The sequence below is a fragment of the Aegilops tauschii genome, chromosome 2 (assembly GCF_002575655.3).
Source record: "Aegilops tauschii subsp. strangulata cultivar AL8/78 chromosome 2, Aet v6.0, whole genome shotgun sequence".
In the NCBI taxonomy this organism is placed as follows: domain Eukaryota; kingdom Viridiplantae; phylum Streptophyta; class Magnoliopsida; order Poales; family Poaceae; genus Aegilops; species Aegilops tauschii.
Window position 1 is genome coordinate 184963923 of NC_053036.3, and position 16931 is coordinate 184980853.

The window sequence follows — 16931 nt, forward strand, 5'->3', positions numbered from 1 at the left end:
CAAGATGACATGATGTAGAGGGATAAACTCAAGCAATATGATATAAACCCCATCTTTTTATCCTCGATGGCAACAATACAATACGTGCCTTGATGCCCCTGCTGTCACTGGGAAAGGACACCGCAAGATTGAACCCAAAGCTAAGCACTTCTCCCATTGCAAGAAAGATCAATCTAGTAGGCCAAACTAAACCGATAATTCGAAGAGACTTGCAAAGATATCAAATCATGCATACAAGAATTCAGAGAAAAATCAAATAATATTCGTAGATAATCAAGTTCATAAACCCACAATTCATCGGATCTCGACAAACACACCGCAAAAAGAGTTACATCGAATAGATCTCCAAGAAGATTGAGGAGAACTTTGTATTGAGATCCAAAGAGAGAGAAGAAGCCATCTAGCTAATAACTATGGACCCGAAGGTCTGTGGTAAACTACTCACACATCATCGGAGAGGCTATGGTGTTGATGTAGAAGCCCTCCGTGATAGAATCCCCCTCTGGCGGAGCGCAAAAAAGGCCCCAAGATGGGATCTCATGGGTACAAAAGGTTGCGGTGGTGGAAAAGGTGTTTCGTGGCTCTCCCCGATGGTTTCAGGGTATAAGAGTATATATAGGCGAAAGAAGTAGGTCGGTGGAGCTACGAGGGGCCCACGAGGGTCGGGGGCACGCCCACCCCCCAGGGGCGCGCCCTCCTGCCTCGTGGATTCCTCGCTGCTTCCTTGACGTCCACTCCAAGTCTCCTGGATTGCATTTGTTCCGAAAAAAGATCCTCACGAAGGTTTCATTTCCGTTTGGATTCCATATGATATTCCTTTTATGCGAAACACTGAAATAGGCAAAAAAAACAGCAATTTGCACTGGGCTTTCGGTTAATAGGTTAGTCCCAAAAATAATACAAAAAGGTATATTAAAGCCCATTAAAATCCAAAACAGATAATATAATAGCATGGAACAATAAAAATTATAGATACGTTGGAGACGTATCAGTATCTTTAGGAAGTTTGCTTCCAAGAAGAGCTCCAAGGGAGTTATTGGGGAGTCATCTGACAGTGATCTCCATACCCGGATATTGGCGGAAGTACGGCTGTGCGAATGGCCGCATATCCCATTCATGGAAGGGGTCGGAATCCTTCAAGAGTTTGCACAATATGCTGCTAATGCCGGCTTCACCGACTTCATCGCAGCTAAATGTGAACAGTATCATCTCCTCACAAACACCTTTGTGCAAAGTTTTAATTTGCTTCCTAGGAATAATCCCCCTGAAGTGCAGTTTAATTTATATGCTGAACCCCATCAGATACCACTTACTAAATTTTGTGAAATATGCTTGCTTCCTTCTGATGGTGGTTTGGTAGAGCATGGGCCTGCGGAGTTTGAAGGCTTTATCATACTCTGACAGTGGGTGATGAAAGAGGGGTGTCGAGTATCACCGCCGCTGGCTTGCATTTTCCTGCTGTTCATTATTTTGCTCTTTTCATTGCAAAATGCTCACTTGCTAGAGAGAAGGTGGGTGCACTCAGCGCCCCAGATCTTGCTGTTTTACGTCGTGCACTTGAAGGCGACATCACTTATAGCTTGGGGGTTATTGTGGCACGTCGCCTTCACATTAATAAATCCAAGGGTAAAATTCATGGTGATATTTACGCTACTCGCTTGGCTGCTCGCTTTAACGTTCTGATATGCCTGCATGATTATCCCTTGCCCAAGGTTTACATAGATCGCGCTGCTATGGAATACCACCAGTTTATTGTTGTCAATTATCCTAACATCCCTACTCCGTATAACCTGTTTTTCAGTGTGAGAATTCGTGATATTATTCCATTGCCTGCACCTGCTTTGTTTGATCCTATTGCTAGGGGTGGATACAGGATTGTGCCTGTGGATATCATCGCCTACCGGAACAACCAGGCTGCAGCAGAGGGGGAGCCTCAGCAGTGGGATCCACAGGTGCCCGCTCCTCAGCAGTTTGACATGGGACCTCATGGTTTCTTCGACTACTAACCGATTACCAAGTTAGGCCAAAAGCCTAAGCTTGGGGGAGTACGTATTTCCACCGACTTTACATTCATGTTCACACATTCCAGTTGTCGGTGTCCACACTTTTTCATTGTATTATCCATGTTAAATTTATTTTCATGGTTTCCTCTTGTGTGTTTGAAAAAACTTGAGAAAATCCAAAACTACTTCCTGCTTCTTTTTTATTTTTCTTTCTAGAGTACTTAGTTGTACTACTAAAAAGAAAGCCCAAAAAGATTTCCTTGTTCTTCTTTTGCTTGTTGGGAGCTTTCCCGTGTAAATAGTTTTTCTCGTTTTTGTTTTTGCCCTTTCTTTTGCTTGTTTAAGAAAACCAAAAACTCCAAAAATATTTCAGTATGTTTCTCTGAATTTATTTTCTTTTTATTGAGTCATACCGAGGAGAAGACCACGATGAAAATGTTGAGTGGCTCTCATATGCATAATTGTTGATCTAACAAAGAGCCCATATCACCTTGTCTTCTCCTGTTGAATAAAATGTTTGCAGATTCCAGCTTAGTCCACGACACTCTTACACTATTATTATTTTCATATCGTTCGATCGTGCAAGTGAAAGGCAATAATGACGATATTCGATGAACTAGCCGTGGTAGAGAGAAACGGGTATAAACTAGACTTGTTCTTTTTGTAAATATGTTTAACCTAGTATCCATGATTCAACCCATTATGATTAAACATCTTTGCAATGACAATTAGAGATTATAGTTTCTCATGCCATGCATAAGTAGCTAGGAGTGGATAATGATTTATCTTGGATATCAACATCGCGTTAAAATGATTGTGATGTAGTACGATGATATGGTATCCTCCTCTGAATGTTCGAGTGGCTTGACTTGGCACATGTTCATGCATGTAGTTGAATCAAAACCAACATAGCCTCTATGATATTTATGTTCATGGTGTTCATATCCTACTCATGCTAGTGTCCAATGTTACTTATGCACAATGCATGTTCATGACCGTTGTTGCTCTCTAGCTGGCCGCTTCTCAACCTGTTTGCTAGCCTTCACCTGTACTAAGTGGGAATTCTGCTTGTGCATCAAAATCCTTGAACCCAAGTTATTCCAGATGAGTCCACCATACCTACCTATATGCGGTACTACCCTGCCGTCCTAAGGAAATTTGCATGTGCCAACTCTAAAAACTTCAAATAAATATCCTTTTTGTGTGCCTGGATCGTTCATGGAACGACGGGAGGTAGTCGGTATCTTCCATGCTAAGCGGGTTATTCATAGGATGAGTGTTTATTCACTCACCATCGCACGAGAAAAGGGCAGTAATAGGGATGCCTAGTCCCAAACTGCAAAAAGAATTGATCTTTCAAATAATCAAACAAAAACTCCAAACGGAGTCATAACCTTTACTTTATCGCTTGGGAACTGCCACTAGCGTGTTTAGTATGGAAGATATTGATAACTGATGGTCGTGAAGTAAACAAGAAGGGTGCATGTCTCAAAATATCATTTACCTCTATTTTAAAAACATGAGATCTGGCACCGCTGCAAATCATTGCTTCCCTCTGCGAAGGGACTATCTATTTACTTTTATTTTGTGTCATCACCTTCTAAAATAAGCGCCAGAACCTGAGAGCACTGATGTCATGCTGATGCATGTGTGTAGCTAATGTTGGGTGCATCATGACTGGATCTTTTCTACCATGAATTACAATGTTTACTCGCTGCTTGAACTTTGGAGGTGCTCTGCATTTATGTTTTGCGGTCTCAGAAAGTGCTAGCGAGATACCACTATTTTCATATTATATCATGGTTCTTTTGATAATGTGTTGCTGTTTGAGATATCTTATTATTGCTCGCTAGTTGATTATGTCATTGATATGAGTTAATATAATTTCTAAGAGTCATTGTCGGCATGGTTAGTTATAATATTGGCTGAAAACCTGGGTGTTGTTTAAGCTTATTTATGCAAACAAGAGCAAAAGAGTTCGTAAAAGTTTTTCTTTTTCACTTTCAGTTTATCAACTAAATTGCTTGAGGACAAGCAAAGGTTTAAGCTTGGGGGAGTTGATACGTCTCCAATGTATCTACTTTTCCTAACTCTTCTCCTCTAATTTTGGACTCTAATTTGCATGATTTGAATGAAACTAACCCCGGACTAACACTGTTTTCAGGAGAACTACCATGGTATTGTTTTTGTGCAGAAATGAAAGTTCTCGGAACAGAACGAAAGTTTGCGAGGATTTTTTATATCAATAAAGAGAATTTCTGGAGCCAAGATCCACCAGAGGGGGGCACCTGGGTGGGCACAACCCACCAGGGAGCGCCCCCCTCCAGGCGCGCCCAGGTGGGTTGTCCCCGCCTGATGGCCCCGCAGACCCTGAAACCGACGCTATAAAATCACATTTTTCCAGAAAAAACTTGAGGGAGAAAGAATTATTGCGTTCCACGAGACAAAGCCGCCGTCACCTCATGTTCTTCGTCAGGAGGCCAGATCTGGAGTCCGTTTGGGGCTCCGGAGAGGGGGATCTTCGATCTTCATCATCACCAACCCTTCTCCATCGCCAATTCCATGATGCTCCCCACCGGGAGTGAGTAATTCCTTCGTAGGCTTGCTGGTCGGTGAGGGGTTTGATGAGATTCATCATGTAATATAGTTAGTTTTGTTAGGGCTTGATCCGCAGTATCCACTATGTTCTGAGATTGATGTTGCTATGACTTTGCCATGCTTAATGCTTGTCACTTTGGGCCCGGGTGCCATGATTTCAGATCTGAACCGTTTATGTTATCACCATTATATCCATGTTCTAGATCCGATCTTGCAAGTTATAGTCACCTACTACATGTTATGATCCGGCAACCCCGGAGTGACAATAGTCGGGACCACTCCCGATGATGACCGTAGTTTGAGGAGTTCATGTATTCACCGTGTGTTAATGCTTTGTTCCGGTTCTCTATTGAAAGGAGGCCTTAATATCCCTTAGTTCCATTTGGACCCCGCTGCCATGGCAGGGTAGGACAAAAGATGTCATGCAAGTTCTTTCCATAAGCACGCATAACTATTTACGGAATACATGCCTACATTATATTTATGAACTGGAGCTAGTGTCGTATCGCCCTAGGTTATGACTGTCACATGATGAATATCATCCAGCAAATCACCGATCCAATGCCTACGAATTTATTTTATATTGTTCTTGCTAAGTTACCACTGTTATCGTTACTGTTGCACTTGCTAGAAAACTACTGCTATCACTGTTACCATTACTATTGCTGTTGTCACTATTATCGAAACTATCAAACTACTTTGCTACTGATTACTTTGTTGCAGATAATTAATCTCCAGGTGTGGTTGAATTGACAAATTAGCTGCTAATACTTACAAATATTCTTTGGCTCCCCTTGTGTCGAATCTATAAATTTGGGTTGAATACTCTACCCTCGAAAACTATTGCGATCCCCTATACTTGTGGGTTATCAAATACTTATGCCTTTTCTCTCTTATTTTATAAGGCTTACATGAAGAGGGAGAATGCTGACAGCTGGAATTCTGGACTGGAAAATGAGCAAATATTAGAGACCTATTCTGCACAACTCCAAAAGTCCTGAAACTTCACGGAGAATTATTTTGGACTATTGATTGCTCTCTGACTATAGCGCCAGAAAAGCTCATGTCTGCTAGGACTACGTCGGTATTTCCCCAAAGAGGAAGGGATGATGCAACACAGCGACGGTAGGTATTTCCCTTGGTGAAGAAACCAAGGTTATCGAACCAGTAGGAGAACAAAGCAACACAATGTAAATAGCACCTGCACACAAATCACAACACCTCGCAACCTGACGTGTTAAAGGGGTTGTCAATCCCTTTCAGGTAACGATGCCAGAAATTTATAGTAGATTGAAATAATAGATCGTAAATAAAATAAAGTGCAACAAAGTATTTTTGTATTTTTGGTTTAATAGATCTGAATAAAAATGCAAAGGAAAAGTAGATCGCAAGCAAATATATGAGAAAGAAGACCCGGGGCCGTAGGTTTCACTAGTGGCTTCTCTCGAGAAAGATAGCAAACGGTGGGTAAACAAATTACTGTTGGGCAATTGATAGAACCTCAAATAATTATGACAATATCCAGGCAATGATCATTACATAGGCATCACGTCCAAGATTAGTAGACCAACTCCTGCCTGCATCTACTACTATTACTCCACACATCGACCGCTATCCAGCATGCATCTATTGTATCAAGTTCATGAAATAACGGAGTAATGCAATAAGAAAGATGACATGATGTAGACAAGATCCATTTATCTATAGCGTAGATATATATCCCGTCTTTTTATCCTTAGTAGCAACGATACATACGTATCGGTTCCCTTTCTATCACTCGGATCAAGCACCGTAAGGTCGAACCCACTACCGGGCACCTCTTCCCATTGCAAGATAAATAGATCAAGTTGGCCAAACAAAACCCAAATACCGGAGAAGAAATACGGGGCTATAAGAGATCATGCATATAAGAGATCAAAGAAACTCAAATAACTTTCATGGATATAAGAAGATATGACTGATCATAAACTCAAAGTTCATCAGATCCGAACAAACACACCGCAAAAAGAGTTACATCATATGGATCTTCAAGAGACCTTTGTATTGAGAATTCAGCGAGAGAGAGAAAGCCACCTAGCTACTAACTACGGACCCGAAGGTCTACAAAGAACTACTCACGCATCATCGGAGAGGCACCAATGGAGGTGGTGAACCCCATCCGAGATGGTGTCTAGACTGGATCTGGTGGTTCTGGACTCTGCGGTGGCTGGATGAATATTTCGTGGACTCCCCTAGGGTTTCTAGAATATAGGGGTATTTATAGAGCAAAGAGGCGGTCCGGGGGCACCCAAGGTGGGCATAACCCACCAGGGCGCGTCTGGGCCTCCTGGCGCGCCCTGGTGGGTTGTCCCCTCCTCGGGACTCCCCCCCCCCAGGTGCAACCAGTGCCCGTTGTGTACCTTCTGGCCCATAAAAATTCTCCGTAAAGTTTCGGGGCATTTGGACTTCGTTTGATATTGATTTCCTGCAATGTAAAAAACATGGAAAAACAGCAACTGACACTTGGCACTATGTCAATAGGTTAGTACCAAAAAATGATATAAAATGACTATAAATTGACATCCAAGATTGATAATAAAACATCATGGAATAATAAAAAATTATAGATACGTTGGAGACGTATCAGCATCCCCAAGCTTAACTCCTGCTCGTCCTCGAGTAGGTAAGTGATAAAAACAGAATTTTTGATGTGGAGTGCTGTTCATCACGTCATATCATATTCTTTTATTTATAGCATGGACATTTGGACTTTTATGTGATTCAAAGCAATAGTCCAGTTTTGACATGATAATTTAGATACTCAAGCATATCAACAAGCAACCATGTCTTTGAGAATATCAACGCTAAAATAAGTTATCCCTAGCCCATCATGCTCAAACATTGATCCATTCATGAAACAACTCGAATATTAGCTACACCCAATACTTAAGTACGATCATATTGCCTCCTAGTTGGTGCTTTTATAAGAGAAGATGGAGACTCAAATTTCAAAATAAAAATTGCATAAAGTAAAAGAAAGGCCCTTCGCAGAGGGAAGTAGGGATTTGTAGAGGTGCCAGAGCTCAAAGCGAAAAAATTAGAGATAAAAACATTTTGGGAGGTGTATCCATCCCACCAACAAAAAGGACTTAGAGTTCCCAACACTTTCCATACTAGATATGCCATAGGCGGTTCCCAAACAGAAAATAAAGTTTATTCCTTTTCCACCATTCTTTCACTTTCCATGGCTAGCCGTATCCACGGTTGCCCTCCATGCCAACACTTTCCAAGTAATTTATTATTTGACAACATAAGTAAATTCATTTTTGCATTTCGGGACTGGGCATCCCTAAAACCTTTGCCTTACTATCGTGCAATGACAAGTGAATAAACACTCATCTTGAGAATAACACATCCAGCATGGAAAATATTAGCCACCCGTTACCGTTCCACGAGCAAAACAAACACACAAAAGATAAGTTTATTTTGAAAATTAGAGACGGCACATGCAAATTTGCTTAGAACGGCAAAAGAATACTGCATATAGGTAGATATAGTGGACTCATGTGGCAAAACTGGTTTAAAGTATTTTGGATGCACAAGTAGAGGTCATACTTAGTGCAAAATGAAGGCTAGCAAAAAGATTGAGAAGCGACCAACCAAGAAACGAATAATCTCATAAGCAAGCATTAAGCATAATTAACACCGAATAATGCACCACAAGTAGGATATAATTTTCATTGCATGATTATTGACTTTCGTGCATGCATAGGGAATCACAAACCTTAACACCAATATTCTTACTAGAGCACAATTACTCATCAACATAACTCACATATCACATCATCATATCTCAAAACTATTACTAAGAATCAAGTTTATTTTGTCCAATGATCTTCATGACATTTTTTTCTTTCTTTATCCTTCTTGGATATCTATCACTTTGGGACTAATTTTCATGTGTTGCTTTACATAAGCTCAAACAAATATAAGTGAAGATCATGAGCATAACAAATTTTCTTTATCTCAAAATAATTTAAGTGAAGCAAGAGTGAATTTCTTGAAAATTTTACTAACTCTGAGATAAATCTAAGTGAAGCAAGAGAGCATTTCTTCAAAAATAATAAAGCACATCGTGCTCAAATAGATATAAGTGAAGCACTAGAGCAAATCCATTGCTCATAAAAATTTAAGTGAAGCATAGAGAGCAATTCTAACAAGTCATGATATAATTTTGGCTCTCTCAAATAGGTGTGTCCAGCAAGGATTGATGACTTAAAACACAAAATAAAACAAGCAAAGACTCATATCATACAAGACGCTCCAAGCAAATCACATATCATGTGACGAATAAAAATATAGTTTCAAGTAAAATACCGATAGTCGTTAGAAGAAAGAGGGGATGCCACTCGGGGGCATCCTCAAGCTTAGTTGGTTGCTCATTCTTGGATAATAGCTTGGGATGCCGGGGCATCCCCAAGCTTAGGCTCTTCTATCCTTCTTTCATCCATCGTAAGATAACCCAAAACTTGAAAACTTCAATCACACAAAACTCAACAAAACCGCCGTGAGATCCATTAGTGTAACAAAGTAAACCACTACTATAATTACTGTATCAAACCAATTCATATTTTGTTTTTGTATTATATCTACTGTATTTCAACTTTTCTATGGCAAAAACTCATCAAATAAAACCACAGAGCCATCAAAATAAGCACACAACACAAAGAAAACAGAATTTGTCAAAACAGAACAGTCTGTAGCAATCTGACTTAAACGAAAACTTCTGAATCTCCAAAAATTCTGAAAAAAATAGGACGACATAGATAATTTTTCTATTAATCTTCTGCAAAAAGAATCAGGGCAAAAGCACTTTCAGATAAAAAATGAGAATTATTTTTGTGAGCGCAAAGTTTCTGTCTTTTTCAGCAAGATCAAACAACTATCACCCAAGAAGATCCTATCGGTTCTACTTGGCACAAACACTAATTAAAACACAAAAAATACAATAATAACAGAAGCATAATTGTGTAAACACACAAGTACAGAAGGAAAAAAGAAAAATAAAATTTATTCATTGGGTTGCCTCCCAACAAGCGCTGTAGTTTTACGCCCTTAGCTAGGCATAAGATTTCAGAGATGCTCACACGAAAGATAATAATTGAAACACAAAGAGAGCATCATGAAACATGTGACAAACATATTTAATTCTAACATAATTCCTATGTGTAGGAATTTTATAGGAAAAAAATTGTCAAGACAAGAAACATCTGGCATATGCAAAGGAGAGGAATAAAACATTGACAATCTCAACACAACGATAGGAAATTTAATAACATGAAAATTTGTACAACCATATTTTCCTCTCTCATAATAATTATTTGTAGGGTCATAATCAAATTCAATAAGATAACTATCATATAAAATTTTCTCTTTATGATCCACATGCATGCAAAGTTGAGACTCTTCCAAAATAGTGGGCTTATTCTTAGCTAAAGTTGACACTCTTCCAAACCCACTTTCAATATTATGGAAAACATATTCATCATGAGGCTTACATAAATTTCCAAGATCATAAGAAACATTATCACCCCAATCATGATCATTGCAATAAGTAACGGATATGACAAAACAAGCATCCCCAAGCTTGGGGTTTTCCATATTATTAGCACAATTGACATTAATAGAATTTATAGTAAAATTATTGCAATCATGCTTTTTATTCAAGGAGATATCATGAATCACTTCATAAATTTCTTCATCACAATTTTCAGATTCACGCTTCTCAAGCAAAACTTCATAAAGATAATCTAGTGCACTCAACTCACTAGCAATTGGTTCATCATGATTGGATCTTTTAAAAAGATTAGCAAGTGGATGGGCATCCATATCAATAGATTTTTAGCAAGCAAAGATGCAAGCTAATAGAAGACACATGGTAACACAAGCAAGTAAAAGATCGAACAAGAAAAAGGTAAACAAAAAAGAAGGCGAATAAAACGACAAATTTTTGTGAATTGGGCGAGAGGAAAATGAGAGGAAAATGGAAAATAATGTAAATTGCGAGGAGATGAGATTTGTGATTAGGAACCTGGTATATGTTGAAGATCCTCCCCGGCAACGGCCCCAGAAATTCCTTTTGATTGCTCTCTGACAATAGCGCCAGAAAAGCTCCCGTCTACTAGGACTACGTCGGTATTTCCCCAAAGAGGAAGGGATAATGCAGCACAGCGATGGTAGGTATTTCCCTCAGTGAAGAAACCAAGGTTATCGAACCAGTAGGAGAACCAAGCAACACAACATAAATAGCACCTGCACACAAATAACAACACCTTGCAACCCGACGTGTTAAAGGGGTTGTCAATCCCTTTCGGGTAACGATGCCAGAAATTTGTAGTAGATTGAAATAATAGATCGCAAATAAAATAAAGTGTAGCAAAGTATATTTGTATTTTTGGTTTAATAGATCTGAATAAAAATGCAAAGGAAAAGTAGATCGCAAGCAAATATATGAGAAAGAAGACCCGGGGGGCGTAGGTTTCGCTAGTGGCTTCTCTCGAGAAAGATAGCAAACGGTGGGTAAACAAATTACTATTGGGCAATTGATAGAACCTCAAATAATTATGAAGATATCCACGCAATGATCATTACATAGGCATCACGTCCAAGATTAGTAGACCGACTCCTGCCTGCATCTACTACTATTACTCCACACATCGACCGCTATCCAGCATGCATCTAGTGTATTAAGTTCATGGAAAAACGGAGTAATGCAATAAGAACGATGACATGATGTAGACAAGATCTGTTTATCTATTGGGTAGATATAGATCCCATCTTTTTATCCTTAGTAGCAACGATACATATGTGTCGGTTCCCTCTCTGCCACTGGGATCAAGCACTGTAAGATCGAACCCACTACCGGGCACCTCTTCCCATTGCAAGATAAATTGATCAAATTGGCCAAACAAAATCCAAATATCAGAGAAGAAATATGAGGCTATAAGAGATCATGTATATAAGATATCAAAGAAACTCAAATAACTTTCATGGATATAAAAAGATATGACTGATCATAAACTCAAAGTTCATCAGATCCCAACAAACACACCGCAAAAAGAGTTACATCATATGGATATCCAAGAGAACATTGTATTGAGAATTCAGCGAGAGAGAGAAAGCCATCTAGCTACTAACTACGGACCCGAAGGTCTACAAAGAACTACTCACGCATCATCGGAGAGGCACCAATGGAGGTGGTGAACCCCATCCGAGATGGTGTCTAGATTGGATCTGGTGGTTCTGGACTCTGTGGCGGCTGGATGAATATTTCGTCGACTCCCCTGGGATTTCTGTAATATTGGGGTATTTATAGAGCAAAGAGGCGGTCCGGGGGGCACCGAGGTGGGCACAACCCACCAGGGCGTACCTGGGCCTCCTGGCGCGCCCTGGTGGGTTGTCCCCTCCTCGGTACTCCCCCCAAGTGCAACCAGGGCCCATTGTGTTCCTTCTAGCCCATAAAAATTCTCCGTAAAGTTTCGGGGCATTTGGACTTCGTCTGATATCGATTTCCTGCGATGTAAAAAACTTGGAAAAAACAACAACTCGCACTTGGCACTATGTCAATAGGTTAGTACCAAAAAATGATATAAAAGACTATAAATTGATTATAAAACATCCAATATAGATAATAAAACAGCGTGGAACAATAAAAAATTATAAATACGTTGGAGACGTATCAAAGATATTAAAAATATTGGGCGAAGAAAGCACCAGAGGGGGCCACCAGCCATCCACAAGGGTGGGGGCGCGCCCCTACCTTGTGGGCCACCTGGCAGGCCCCCGATGCCCATCTTCTGCTATATGGTGTGTTTTGACCTGGAAAAAGATCAAAAGGAAGCTTTCAGGACGAAGCGATGCCGTCTCGAGGCGGAAGCTGGGCAAAACCAATCTAAGGCTCCGGCGGAGCTGTTCTACCCGGGAAACTTCCCTCCGGGAGGGGGAAATCGAAGCCATCATCATCACCAACGATCCTCTCATCGAGAGGGGGTCAATCTCCATCAACATCTTCACCAGCACCATCTCCTCTCAAACCCTAGTTCATCTCTTGTATCTGATCTTTGTCTCAAAACCTCAGATTGGTACCTGTGGGTTGCTAGTAGTGTTGATTACTCCTTGTAGTTGATGCTAGTTTTTTTATTATGTGGAAGATCATATGTTAAGATCCTTAAAGCTAATTAATACTCCTCTGGTTATGAACATGAATATTCTTTGTGAGTAGTTACGTTTGTTCCTGAGGACATGGGAGAAGTCTTGTTATAAGCAATCATTTGTATTCGTTCAATATTTTGATGAGATGTATGTTGTCTTTCCTCTTGTGGTGTTATGTGAACGTCGACTACATGACAATTCACCATGATTTGGGACTAGGGGAAGGCATTGGGAAGTAATAAGTAGATGATGGGTTGCTAGAGTGACAGAAGCTTAAACCCTAGTTTATGCGTTGCTGCATAAGGGGCTGATTTTGATCCATATGTTTCATGATATGGTTAGATTTATCTTAATTCTTCTTTCGTAGTTGCGGATGCTTGCGAGAGGGGTTAATCATAAGTGGGAGGCTTGTCCAAGGAAGTGCAGCACCCAAGCACAGCTCCACCCACATATCAAATTATCAAAGTAACGAACGCGAATCATATGAGCATGATGAAAAGTAGCTTGATAGTAATTCCCATGTGTCCTCGGGAGCGCTTTGCTTTATATAAGAGTTCGTCCAGGATTGTCCTTTGCTACAAAAAGGATTGGGCCACCTTGCTGCACCTTGTTTACATTCGCTACTTGTTACCCATTACGAATTATCTCATCATACAACTATCTGTCACTGATAATTTCAGTGCTTGCAGAGAATACCTTGCTGAAAACCGCTTGTCATTTCCTTCTGCTCCTCGTTGGGATCGACACTCTTGAAGGAAATATGACCTAGAGGCAATAATAAAATTGTTATTTATATTTCCTTATATCATGATAAATTTTTATTATTCATGCTAGAATTGTATTAACCGGAAACTTAGTACATGTGTGAAATACATAGACAAACAGAGTGTCCCTAGTATGAATCTACTTGACTGGCTCGTTAATCAGAGATGGTTACGTTTCCTGACCATAAACAAGTTATATACGGACTCCGTAACGGTTTCGAAGAGGCTCGGGGATTATTCGGAGTACCGGGAGGTTACCGGAACCCCCGGGAAAGTTAATGGGCCTCATGGGCCATAGTGGCGAGGAGGAGGCAGGCCACGGGAGGTGGTGCTCGCCTCCCCCCTGCCCAATCCGAATTGGACAAGGGGTGCCCCCCTTTCCTTCTCCCTCTCCCCTCTTTCCCCTTTCCCCCTCTCCATTGGAAGGAAGGGGGCGAATCCTACTAGGAGTGGAGTCCTAGTAGGACCCCCCCCCCTTGGCGCGCCTCCTCCTGGCCGACCACCTCCTCCCCCTCTCCTTTATATACAGGGGCGGGGGGCACCCCAAAGGCACAAAAGTTGGTTTCTTAGCCGTGTGCGGTGCCCCCCTCCACCATTTACTCCACCGGTCATAGCGTCTTAGTTCTTAGGCGAAGCCCTGTGCGGATCACATCACCATCACTGTCACCACGCCATTGTGCTGACGAAACTCTCCCTCGACCCTTTGCTGGATCAAGAGTTCGAGGGACGTCATCGAGCTGAACATGTGCTGAACACGGAGGTGCCATACGTTCGGTACTTGGATCGGTTGGATCGTGAAGACGTTCGACTACATCAACCGCGTTAACCTAACGCTTCTACTTTCGGTCTACAAGGGTACGTGGACACACTCTCCCCCTCTCGTTGCTATGCATCTCCTAGATAGATCTTGCGTGATCGTAGGAAATTTTTTGAAATTGCATGCTACGTTCCCCAACAGTGGCATCCGAGCCAGGTCTATGTGTAGATGATATGCACGAGTAGAACACAAAGAGTTGTGGGCGATAATAGTCATACTGCTTACCACCAACGTCTTACTTTGATTCGGCGGTATTGTTGGATGAAGCGGCCCGGACCAACATTACATGACCATGTTCTTGAGACCGGTTCTACCGACGTGCTTTGCACACAGGTGGCTGGCGGGTGTCTGTTTCTCCAATTTTAGGTGAATCGAGTTTGACTACGGCCGGTCCTTGTTGAACGTTAAAACAACACACTTGACAAAAAATTGTTGTGGTTTTGATGCGTAGGTAAGAACGGTTCTTGCTAGATGCCCATAGCAGCCACGTAAAACTTGCAACAACAAAGTAGAGGTTGTCTAACTTGTTTTTGCAGGGCATGTTGTGATGTGATATGGTCAAGACATGATGTGATATACGTTATTGTATGAGATGATCGTGTTTTGTATAAGTTATCGGCAACTGGCAGGAGCCTTATGGTTGTCACTTTATTGTATGAAATGCAATCGCCATGTAATTGCTTTACATTATCACTATGCGGTAGCGGTAGTCGTAGAAGCAATAGTTGGCGAGACGACAACGACTCTACGATGGAGATCAAGGTGTCAATTGATACGTCTCCAACGTATTTATAAATTATGAAGTATTCATGCCATGTTTACTATTGTTTTATATGATTTTGGTATGATTTGATTAGAACTAACCCAGACTGACGCTGTTTTCAGCAGAACTACCGTGGTGTTGTTTTTGTGAAGAAATAAAAGTTCTCGGAATGCGCTGAAAATCAACAGAGAATTTTTCTGGAAAATATAAAAAATAATGGAACAAAGAGTTACTGGAGGGGAGTCCTATGGGCCCCACGAGGGTGGGGGGCGCGCCCCTGTGCCTCGTGGACTTCCCGTGGGCCCCCCTGACTTGTTCTCGACGCCAACCTCTCCTATAAATGCCCAAACCTCTAGAAAATAACCTACATCAGAAGTTCTGCTGCCGCAAGCCTATGTAGCCACGAGAAATCAATCTAGGCCCTCTCTGGCACCCTGTCGGAGGGGGCCATCATCACCGGAGGCCATGGAGGAGGATCCCGGAGGGGCCATCATCGCCATGAAGGCCAAGATCCAGAGGGAGAACCTCTCCCCATCCAGGGGGAGGCCATGGAGGAGGAAGCACAAGGGGGAGAACCTCTCCTCCTCTCTCTCGGTGGCGCCGGAGTACCATCGGGAGGGGAATCATCGCCGCGGTGATCGTCTTCATCAACATCACCATCATCATTACCATCCTCATCTCTTTTACACCGTCCACTCTCCCGCACCCCGCTGTAATCCCTACTTGAACATGGTGCTTTATGCCACATATTATGATCCAATGATGTGTTGCCATCCTATGATGTTTTAAGTAGATATCCTTTGTCTTTGGGTTGATTGATGATCTAGATTGGTATGAGTTGTATGTTTTATTTTGGTGTTGTCCTACTGTGCCCTCCGTGTCGCGCAAGCGTGAGGGATTCCCGTTGTAGGGTGTTGCAATACGTTCATGATTCACTTATAGTGGGTTGCTTGAGTGATAGAAGCATAAACCCGAGTAAGGGGGTTGTTGCGTATGGGATAAAGGGGACTTGATATGTTAATGCTATGGTTGGGTTTTACCTTAATGATCTTTAGTAGTTGCAGATGCTTGCTAGAGTTCCAATCATAAGTGCATATGATCCAAGAAGAGAAAGTATGTTAGCTTATGCCTCTCCCTCATATGAAATTGCAATGACGACTACCGGTCTTGTTAACGATTGCCTAGGATAATTCCGCACACCGACCCATCATTATTCCACACTCGCTATTTATAATATTTAGTAATATATTCTAACTTTATGATAACATCACCTACTTTTATATTTTAGCTCTTCGATACCATGCAAAGTTATCCTCTTCATACCCACAACGTAGTTTTATTTCTCGTTTCTAATTGGAAGAAAACCTTCGGTGTACGTAGAGTCGTATCAGTGGCAGATAGGACTTGAGAGAATATCGATCTTACCTTTAGCTCCTTATGGGTTCGACAATCCATACCTATCACTTCCACCTTTGGTAATTGCTACGATGATTCCTTGCACTTGGGGATTATCATCAAGCCGGTGATGATGGAGATCATGACGGTGCTTTGGAGATGGAGATCAAAGGCACAAGATGATGATGGCCATATCATGTCACATATTTTTGATTGCATGCGATATGTATATTTTATGCATCTTATTTTGCTTAGTACGGCGGTAGCATTATAAGATGATCCCTCACTTAAATTTCAAGGTTTAAGTTTTCTCCCTGAGTATGCGCCGTTGCGACAGTTCGTCGTGCCGAGACACCATGTGATGATCGGGTGTGATAAGCTCTGCGTTCACATACAACGGG